Source organism: Rattus rattus, chromosome 10 (genome assembly GCF_011064425.1).
Source record: "Rattus rattus isolate New Zealand chromosome 10, Rrattus_CSIRO_v1, whole genome shotgun sequence".
Lineage (NCBI taxonomy): Eukaryota > Metazoa > Chordata > Mammalia > Rodentia > Muridae > Rattus > Rattus rattus.
The window spans coordinates 18,906,181-18,915,217 of NC_046163.1; the positions used below are offsets into that span (position 1 = coordinate 18,906,181).

General features: G+C 40.6%; 1 protein-coding gene across 3 annotated transcripts in view; it reads right to left on the minus strand.

Moving 5' to 3' along the window:
* Nucleotides 1–9,037, minus strand: part of Nek7 (NIMA related kinase 7) — a 132,992-nt gene that overhangs the window by 71,582 nt on the left and 52,373 nt on the right. The window lies entirely within an intron of this gene.

Here is a 9,037-nt window from a genome sequence, read left to right on the forward strand (position 1 = left end):
CTGCAAATTTGATTTTCGGCCACGTGAGTTGTCTCAATGGCAAACAGGAATTCATCATTTTAATGCAGTCTAGATAATCAGTCTTCTGGCGAATGCCATATAAGCTATTTATGAATCAGTTCCCTTTTCTATTTATTCTTCATTCTTCTGTATTTAGACTGCTGCTAGAATTATATTTATGTAATAAGAAATTGGTTTTCCTCATGGATACCCAATTGCACTCTTTGAAACATGTGCCCTTCACATGCTAACAACGCCGCCCTCACACCTTTGTCTGTGTCAAGTGACTGTACACAGAGACACACAATCAGTACTCAGTATGCACAGGGCTGTATTGGTCCAGGATACATATGGATATTTTTTGGCATTATTCCTTAAACAATACAGCAACACATTACAGAACCTTCATACTACATTAGATAAGGATGCTCACAGAGCATTTGGGAGAATATGTATAGGTTATATGAAGCTATATAATGGCTTAAAGTCCATAAGCCCTAATTTATATAAAGTTTACCAGAGTACCATCAAATTTTGGTAACCATGGCAAATCAGAAGATCCTGAAACCAATTATCCACCCATACCCAGGGGACTGTATCTGTTTTAACTCCCCTTTCCTTTGTGTTGAGAAACCGATTTGTCTATGCTTAAATGTCGATAGGCATATAAACTACAGTGTATTATGTGCCTAGCTACTGCCATATATAATACAAGAATACAGGACTAACTAGCAATGCTTTAAAATAAAATAAATGGGGGGGGTGGGGAGACAGGGTCTTTCTACATAGCCTTGGCTGTTCTGGAACTAGCTCTATAGACCAGGCTGACCTTGAACTCAGAGAGATTGACCTCCCTCTGCTCCAGAATGATGGGATGAAAGGTGCGTGCCACCACACCTGTCTTACTATACAGTCTTGATAATCAGGCATGGTGATACACACCTGTGAATCATAGGGCTTGGGAAGCTGAGGCAGGAGGATCACTATGACTTTCAGGTTAGACAGGGCTACATAGTGAGAATTGGTCTCAAAACACATATCAAAATAAAAGTACTTATTCTGTTTAATTACATATTTAACTTTAATATTAATTTCAGAATATGTCTGATTCCATTTTTGTTAAATGTTTTTGAGATATAATTCTGTTGTTGAATATAAGAAGAATTAAGCCAGGCAGTGGTGGTACACACCTTTAAAGCCAGCACTTGGAAGCAGAGGAAAGTGGATTTCTGTGAGTTCGAGGCCAGCCTGGACTACAGAGTGAGTTCTGGGATAGCCAAGGCTACACACAGAGAAATCCTATTTCAACCCCCCCCCTCCAAAAAACAAAAACAAAAACAACTACAAAAAAAGAAAATAAAAAACAAAATACCCCCAAAGACATAGCAATAATTAAGTCTACAACTTATGAACATGGAACATTTAATTCTCACAAAACTGATTTTCAGTTTCAATACACTGGGTATTTAATACCTTTCTCCATATTATTTCATAACTATTTTGTGATTTTATTACACTGTAAAAGCTAAATATTTTTATTCAGTTTTCAGAACTTATTCGGTACACTAAAAATAATTGTGTTGAAATGGAGTCTTGCCTTATTGCAATAGCCAGCCCCTCCAGTACAATGAACAAAAATAGAAGCAGATATCCTTTTCATGTCCCTCATCCCAGGGGAAGACATTAATAGTTTCAATAGTGTCTGAGCGATATGTAAAATGTCAGTCGTTTCGGTTTTCTTTTCTGTGTACTGATATTTTGCATATACACCACATGTATACAGTGCCTGTGTATGCCAAGAAAAACAAGTATCGGATTCCCTGAGACTGGAGTTACAAATGGCAGTGAGCTGCCATGTGGATGCTGGGGATTGAACTCGGGTCCACTGAATGAGCAGTCAATGCTCTCACCCACTGAGTCATCTCTCCAGCCCAAAGCTGCTCGTTTTTAATATGTGCCCTGACCTACTTGTTTCCTGATGTAATTATTCTTAATGTTGTCTCTGATTTCACATACTATTGGACTTGAAGAGGCAAAGAGAGAAGAGAAAAAGAAAGGAAAGAAGAAATCCAACACTGAAACCAGCTTTTCGCATTTGGTGTCCACAGAAGGTTTCTTAAGCCATCCCACAAAGAAATTGTCCTTGGTCAAAGTGCTCGATGAAACATTGTTTGTAATATTAAACTGTCTCCGAGAGTCAGAAAATATTACCAAACTAAAAGCCCCAATTACCGTATTTTTAATTTGAGGTTTATTTAATCCTGGAAACTATTATGTAATATTTTTTATTATCCCACAGCTTGTCTTATCCGGGAATACACTGAGAAATACTGCTAAGTTACAATAAAGTGTTACCACACACACGGATACATGGTGACATCTAAGTAAATATAAGTAGGAAAGAATGAAGCCAAAGAAAAAGGAACTTAGAACTCTGAGAAACATAACGGGAGCCAATCAAAGAATATTCAGTTGAAAATAAAAATCTACAGGATATATTAAGCTTCAGCAAAAAGCACAAGTGCCATGTAATTTTCTTTCCTAAGCTATGACATGGTTCACTGTGTCACTGGGTGCCTTATCTTTGTGTATGCTCTGTACATGCATGAACGTTCCTATGAGCAGGAGGTGCACATACAACATCAAGCCTACGGAGATCAGAGGACAGCTTTGGGTGTGGTTCTCACTTACGATATAGTTTGAGACAAGGTGATTACCGAGAGAGTTAGCCAAAGTTCTCCTGTCTCTGTCTCTCTCTGTGTCTCTGTCTCTGCCCACCCCACTCCCTGCCTTCCCTGGCCCTCTCTTGCTGTAAGAGCTCTGGGATTATCTGAGTTCTGGGGATCTAAATTCAGGTCTTCACACTTGAGTGGCAAGTGCTTTTCACACTTAACTTTCTCGCCAATTATTATGTCTTCTTACTAATCCTGCAAAATTGAAGCAAAATGGTTCGAATATGTGAAATCTGTCGAACATACATTTGATCCTCTAGATTACAACGTCCGTGTGTCTGATATTTATGCTGTCTATATGACAATTCATACAGCTTGGCTCAATGTCTGGAATAAATGGGCAGCTGAGTGGATATTTAGTCAATGGTTACATATGTACTTGTTGCAAAGGCATCAAGTGATTATTGATACCAATTAAGCATAAAGTTAATGATTGAAAGCATCATCAACTTCTACTAATTTGTCGTTAATCTTTAAACCAAAAAGGGAAAGGCTGATACTAGAAGACACTGGTTAACACTGCAAAGAAGGGCAGGAATAGGTAACAAGTTTAAATGAGCGCCAGAGAAGGAAACTAACACTTCAAAATACAAAACAAACAAGCAAACAAACAAACAAAAACGTATCTCATTTTGCATGAAATTTCAAACTAAGGATGGTGGGTGACGGTGACGGAGCACTGTGTCAGAGCAAAGGATTGCTGAGAGGCAGAAGGAAGCTCCCCTTCAAGCTAGGGTGTGGTAGCACGGAAGGAAGCTCACTATCAAGTTAGGGTGTGGCACAGGCCTTTAATCTCAGCACTAAGGAGAGAGAGAAGCAGAGAGACCTCCAGCCTGGTCTGCATAGTGTTCCTGACCAGCAAGGCTACACAGTAAGACTCTGTTTCCAACAAATAAAAAAGCTTACTGTCTTTGAACGATGACGCAACAAGCAAGGAGGCTAGTTCACAGGCTACTGCAAACCCATATGAAAGAAAGGATGACCTTCAGCAGGACACCTCAGGCATCACAGCATTCCACACTACCGATAAAGCAGTGGGGACTTCCCTGTTTGGAGTTTGTGTTTAATAAAGGATAAAAGAATGGTCTAGAGTTTGAGGATCTCAGTAAATCTGTGAACTCTGAATATTATGCAAACGTGATCACTGTCAAATTTATATCTTCATAATGATGTCTTTCCTAATCTCTGAGCTACAAAGGGCTACAGCCAGGTGCCTGCTTGGCAAGTGCACCAGAGTGGAGGACTCCGCCTTCCTTGTCCCTACATCTTTTGGGTTCACCTGTGCTACCATCCACTCACTTACTCCAGCCCCACCATTTTTAAATATTTGTATTTCCTGACTTGATTGTCTGAAGATCCTAAAGTCAATGGATTTACACAGATTATATATTCTACATACTGAAATTAAATATATACCAACTTACTTACAAACTATACTATTTATACACAATACACTGTGTTTATATATAACATATTTTTATGAAAAATTGCTACATTTTTCAAAAACTTAGTCACAAGAGCAGCATTACTTTATGCTGTGATACCCATAGTCTTTGATATCTTTGATACCCATAATCATAGATGCAGCTTCTGCACTGAATCGGTTGATGTGCTATTTACCTAAACAGTATGTAAAACTTAAGAAATGATAGGCAGCTGGCTTTCTGTTATAATGTACAGTTGAAAAGAGAGAAGCATTTTAATAGCCATTTCCTATTGTTCCAGGTAGTCACCTTTGCCACAATAGCAAGCCCAACAGAAGATAAACTCGAGGTTAACTACGTCACCTGCCCTCTGAGTAGATCTTTGACTCATAGATTTTTATAACATTATGACATCTGGAAAAGTTTAAGTCACTAAGTTAACAGAGCCTTGTCATGACAAACATTCCTTTATGATTTACTTTTAAAAGTCTTAATTACTAACATCACCAGCTAATTTTATCCAAAAATAAATCAATTAATTAGAGTTTTCATCTTTAAATATCAAGACAATGTTACATGGTGATGAACGTAAGTTTTCCAATATTCTCACTTTAAAGTTTGAATTTCGGTAGAGTCTGGTGTTCCACACCTTTAATCCCAACTCAGGGGAGACAGAGGCAGGTGTAGCTCTTAGTTGATGTCAGCCAGATCTACAGAGTGAGTTCTAGGACAGCCAGAGGTGTATAGAGAGATCCTGCTTCAAAAGTAACCAGATAATGATAATAATAGTAGTAGTAGTAGTAGTAGTAGTAGTAGTAATAATATTTGAATTTTATTATTAGCATAGATTATTTTAGTAGTTTGCTCTCAAAATAACTTTCAAGAAAATATTTATAAAAATGTCTCAGAATAATCATAAGCTGTCAATCATTCTGCACCAAAAAATAAAAAATAAAAGTAAAAACTGGTGCTCCAAGAAAAGCAGCTGCGCTACTTGCCCTTGCAAGAACACTCTTCCTGCCTGGAGGTGACTGATTTGTTGGAGGGGCTGTGATTTGCTCAAGTAGTATTTTAAAGCTATGTCTCATCCCCTATCATACTCAAAGGCATGCCGTTGAAGCTTGAGATTTGCTAACAGAGTCACCTTCACTTCGCCTCGGTCAGTTTCTGCGGGGCGCTGTGCTCTTGAACCCATGACAAATGGCTGAGGTTCCTATTTAACATATTAAAGCAGACCTAGGCAGCCAGGCTCTCCCAGCATCCCTCAGTCCCCACCTGTACATGTTAGGCTAGCATAGCCTGCCCTGAACTCTCCAGCCCAGCGGCTGGCCTGCCCTCCCTGCAGCTGCTGTTCCTCATGTAATCCAGACACGTGGTTACCCGGCCCTTTACTCTCCATGCTCTCTCCCCTCCCCTTCTCCTTGAACCGCCCAGCTCTGCGGCCATGTTCACTCTGGACTCTCCCAGAAGTCTCTACCTTTAGCTGTGCTCTCCCTCATATCTACAAAAACCCTTTTCCTCTGCCATATCTAGGGAGCAATCATGTCCTTCCCTTTTTATTCCTTTTTTCCCATTCAATTTGGAGTAGAAGAAGTGGACTCATACTTGGCAAGTAATGCTCCACTACTGAGACACATCCCCCGCCCCAATCAAAAACATTTTCAAGTAAAGCTTATATTTAAAAAATAAAACTTCCAGCCACGTAACAGATAAAGGATTCGAAAAACAGTACATTTTGCCACTGAGCTGATAATGTCTTTTTAATAAACAAAAATTATTTGATCATGACAACCGCGTAAGAGACTATCAGGGGACTGACCATATCTACTACACTTCTGTCCACAGATGGGGCGTTCAACACTTTGACAAGAGCTGCTTGGTCAAAAGTCTAAAATCCAAAGCTGGAGAGATGGCTCAGTGGTTAAGAATGCTTCTCACACAGTTACAAGAACTGGGAGTTGAGATTCAGTACCCATACAAGCCTGGTGTCTCCTGCCTGGCTGGAACTCTAGCTCAACGTCAGAAGATCTCTGGGGCTTGCTGGCTTCCATCCTAGCTGAGAAAAGAGCCAACCCTCCATTCAAATAGAGATCCTGACTCAAGGGAAGAGGTGGAATGACAGAGACTACGACACCCGATGCCTTCTTCTGACCCCTATGCACATGCAAAGGTACACACCTTTACGCCCCCATGTTGCACACAGACACACACACACACACACACACACACACACACACACACACACACACACACGTCTGCACGCACACACGCATGCAAATAAAAGCCCATTTTAAAATCTGAAATCTATCCTGTTATTTCTTATTACTTTATCCTCCTGTTCCTCCCCGTACAGAACCTACTTGCGATTGATATTTTATCTCCAAGACGCATCTCTGTTGGCCTGCCTCTCCCACAACAGCTTAGCCCCATCCGTCTTGCTACTTTCCATGAACACTGAAATCCCTTCTGCTCATGAGATCTACTGATGAATTTCTGGTATCTGGGCCTCTTGTTTACTATCCTCTGGGTCCAGAATCTCCGAATAGCTGGCTCAACACCAGGCCTACCCTAGCCAAGGTTCCATGGGAACCCTTCCTCTCCTGTATGGTTCTCATATCCTCGCTACTCAGTGTCTGCACAGCACTTTTAAGGATCTGTATTTATACTCCCATGTTTGCTTACTATGGATCGAGTCTATTACGATGCCAACAGCGAGAGCGCCACCATTTTGTTCTTACTAGGTCTCTCAGCTACTGACTGACATAACATGAGCACGGCAGTGTCTGGTTGCTGAACGGAAGCTGAAGGGTAATGGGGAGCAGAGGACAGATTTCAGCTTTGCTTCGAAGCTTATGATCCCGTGTTTGGGACTTGTAAATGAGTAGATTTGGCTGGGAGTAGAAAAGGAGAGTTACAATTGATTGCAAGATATTTGCTAGCAGGAGAGAACATATGGCGGTACCACCAACCAAGCAACAGATGGGAAATAGAAGCAGGGTGGGTGTCAGAAGAGCAAAGAACAGGATGAGAACAATACAGGAAGACCTTACTGTGCATGGTTAGGAGAAAGCTCGTGTATAAACAGCTTTGTGTAGAATCTTTGGAGAAGTAGAAGTCAATATCGTTGTCTTGCAATTTTCAAAAGCACTGTTATTTGCTATTGGCTAAACTTTTCTTCTGTGATTGAAAACGAGCCTTCTATGCATACTGAAAAGGCCATACCTGTGCAGATGACAGACTTAATAGACCTTCTGGTTGTCCAGAATTAATATTGAAGCCGATCACTCACTTCTGTCACTAACCTAACACACCTTTGGTCTGCCATGTAAAACCTCTGAAATGTACAGACACTTCTTCTACCAACCCCAACCTGTCATGAGGTAAGAGAGGAAACTTATAATGGAGTTTCTCCTGCTTTGTTTCAATCCGACTACCACCTGTCTCCACCAGTGTCCTGGTGGTAAAAGCACTGACTTACAGCTGTCATTATTCTGTGACTACAGTAGATCATGGGAACACTTCTGCCATAAGACATGTCACTCAGGTCAATCTGAATTCATGTCCCAGGCAGATGGTCACTCATCACTCATTGGGAGGCTGGGGGGTGGGGGGAGTGGAACTTTAAAGACCTTAGGTCTGCCAGGGAGCTGAGTTTAAATATGACCTTATAAAAATCATTAAATAAAACATAACACGTTATGAAGCAATATGGTTTACTTCAGTGAAAATGTAAGCATCTTACTGCCAATACTAAAATAATATTTGTATCATTTCTTAAATAAAATATTACTTTGTTTCCATAGTTAACCAATTTATCAAATACACACAAACTCAAGCCCTAAGACCTTCACTAGCAAACTACATCTCAGAGGAACAGCCACTCACTACACCCACTATGGCGGAAGTCTTGAGCAACCCTCTACCCTCTATACATACCTACAAAGAATGTCTTGTTTTCAAAGTTTGTACTGTACACTGACAGGAATAAAATAAATCAATATATGTTCCAAACTTGGTGAACAGAATTCTTCGCCAATTACAAAACACATTCTTACATTATGGAATTTTTTTCAAAGAAGAAACTTTAAAAATGTCTTTCAAAAGGGGTAATAAAATTCACTTATAACAGAGTGATCTCTGTCAAAACACACTACAACTTGCCTTTTTGGACTGACTTTTTAACAGTAAAGTTAAAAACAGTAGTTCAGCTAAATGAACATATTTCCTTTATTACTTAGCAGTGAAGAAAAATATAAAAATTAGTCAGTCAGAAGGCTGTTCAAAATCACTATCCCTTTAATTCAAATTGAAAGTAAATAGTTTTACTTGGTTTACATCCCAATCACTACCCTGCCTCCCGATCCAACCCCCACCACACAGTCTCTCCCCCCTCATCCCCGTTCCCCATCCCCTTCTCCTCTGAGAGGGTGGAGCCCCCACCCACTCTCATATCCCCCTCCCTGCACATCAGGTCTCTGCAGGGCTAGGCACATCCTCCTCTCCCACTGTGGCCAGACAAGGTGGCCCAGTTAGGGGAACGGATTCCACAGACAGGCAACAGCTTTAGAGTTAGCCCCTGCTCCAGTTGTTGGGAGACCCACATGAAGACCAAGCCGAAAGTAGATTAATTTTAACAGCAATGGTGGCCCACAGGGTTGATGTCTAAAAAGCACTGGCTCCTATTCTCAAATAAACGTCTTCATGATCCAATCACATGGCCTCCCAGTGCAGTATAAACTGCTCATAGAGAACGTGCGTGCGGCTCCAGAGAGAGGTTTTGGATAACCATTTACAGGCTGATTTTACTTTTCTGATTTTTCTGAATTCGAATGGGTTGAAGGACACTATCCAAACTTAAGTTTCCTTTTTCTGAAATGAAAG